This window comes from Halyomorpha halys, unplaced genomic scaffold (assembly GCF_000696795.3).
Source record: "Halyomorpha halys isolate HHAL.00 unplaced genomic scaffold, Hhal_1.1 Scaffold1132.1, whole genome shotgun sequence".
In the NCBI taxonomy this organism is placed as follows: Eukaryota; Metazoa; Arthropoda; class Insecta; order Hemiptera; family Pentatomidae; genus Halyomorpha; species Halyomorpha halys.
The window spans coordinates 45,769-47,679 of record NW_027109501.1 but is presented as its reverse complement, the minus strand read 5'-3'; the positions used below and the strand labels follow the sequence as shown (position 1 = coordinate 47,679).

At 39.8% G+C, this 1,911-nt stretch overlaps 1 non-coding gene across 1 annotated transcript in view; it reads right to left on the bottom strand.

The window, feature by feature from the left end:
* Positions 1 to 8: 8 nt before the first annotated feature.
* LOC106684011 (uncharacterized) overlaps positions 9 to 1,911 on the bottom strand; it is a 2,115-nt gene continuing 212 nt past the window's right edge. The window contains exons 2-3 of the transcript XR_010843527.1: positions 247 to 393; positions 9 to 110 (exon numbers count right to left, since the gene is read on the bottom strand). This is a non-coding gene — a transcript (uncharacterized protein). The remainder of the gene's footprint in view (positions 111 to 246; positions 394 to 1,911) is intronic.

The following is a 1,911-nucleotide window of genomic DNA, read 5'->3' as shown; positions in this document are numbered from 1 at the left end:
TCTCTTACCTGAATAAGACCGAAAATTAGTGTAATTCCTGCAGTAATGAAATAAACATAAGCATACTCCATAAACTTGGGAATCTCTTCGACCATCGAGATATTATATGGCTGCAATTAATCAAAAGACTCATGAAATTATTACATTTTCACAATAGATTCAAAAACAATAATAATGTTGGTGATGAGAAATAAGATTTAGGATTTTATAATAATTTGAGTCAGAAGGAAGATGCTTTATACTCACATTTCCAGGGGTCTCTAATTTGATGAAGAATGATATAACTGGTGTTTGAAGGAAGTACACGTTGAATGGGGCAATGATTCCAAGACCGATGGCAGAAAAAATGCTCGAAGTCAGCATGGCCATGTCCTTCTTGTTCGCATAGCGTAACTGTTGAGGAAAAGCAGTAAAACCTCATGAGGACATTATAAGGGTGCTTGGCTACTTGCTAGAGTTATTCAAGGACAAATAATAAATTAAATACTGGATGGCTATTTCTTAAGAAGTCTGGTGCGTGCCCAACTTTCACTTACCACTTGAAGATGAACTTAGTCCTTGTATACTTCGTAACAGCTATTTATTAATTATATTAATTAATTGCGAGAGAGGCAGTTCTGAGCTAGGGGAGTTGGAACCAAAACAACCAACCTCAAGCTGCCGTCAACCAATCTTTAGCTACCCAACCTTCAGAAGAGATTCAGCCACTACCAGAAGTCTCATTAGCGCAAGCTCATGCCACGACGAATGGATTAAGGTCCGTACGGCAACCCCTAAGACTTGAGGAAGGCCGTTTCTGACCTAGAAATAGTCGAATATTTTGACTTGACAAGTACCCAAGTTTCCCTATGTAGATATCTATTGAGATGACATAAAGTGAAGTATTTTTTGCTCTGCCGATGTGAGATGTGATATTTTTTAGACTACTTTTAAGTGATCTTGTCTTTTTCTGAATTGGCTGAATGCAGATTGGTTAGTTATTCATTGTTCTTTGAAAGACATAAGGCTCTGTTTTTTTAATCATCCAATTATACGTTTAAATCGAAAAAAACTCCATCTACACCCATCAAGAGTGACTTAGAGGAATTGGGTCACAATGTTCGCCATATTTCTAATGTGGTACACCCCACGGAAAAATATCGACTTCCTCTATTTTTCATCGACTTAGAAACAGCTTCCAATAATGCAGACATTTTTAAAATTTCGAGGCTGGTATACTCTTGTGTACGTTTTGAGGGACCCTGACACAGGGCTGAAATTGTCCAGTGCAATAAGTGTCAGAATCTTGGCCACACAAAAGCCTACTGCCACCATCAAGCCAGATGTGTTAAATGTGCTGGCTCACATCCATCTGATTCCTGTCAGAAGACTCGAGAGACTCCACCTAAATGCGTACTCTGTGAGAAAGAAGGTCATCCTGCTAACTACAAAGGTTGCGAAATATACAAAAATATGCAACGCCAAAAAACCACAAATTCTGCATTAAAAGAGTTCAATCAAAACAAAGTGTTTCTAGGAGAAGAACTTGCAGGCCCATTAACGAGCGACGTGTAACATCGTACCCCGGTCAACAATCGCTTACAACAACCATCAACTCCAGAAGACAGCCTTTTATTAAATACGCAGAAGTAACTCGTCGAGTTCAGGCGCCTCAAGCTTCTCATCCTCTCCCTCTGACATCCCACCCTCAGCCTCAGTCCTCTGTTTCTCTCCCTCAGACTTCACTATATCAGTCTCCTAGCTCCTATTTACAGACTAAGCCACCTACAAATGACTTTCCTTCCAAAAATGTGAGAATTCCTACACAGGTCAATCCTAAACTTTCTCCTCTATCCCAAACTTCCTCTTCGGTCAATCTTTTCCCCGAACCTCCAGTAACCGAGAAACCAATTCAACAATCCCAAAGAAGAG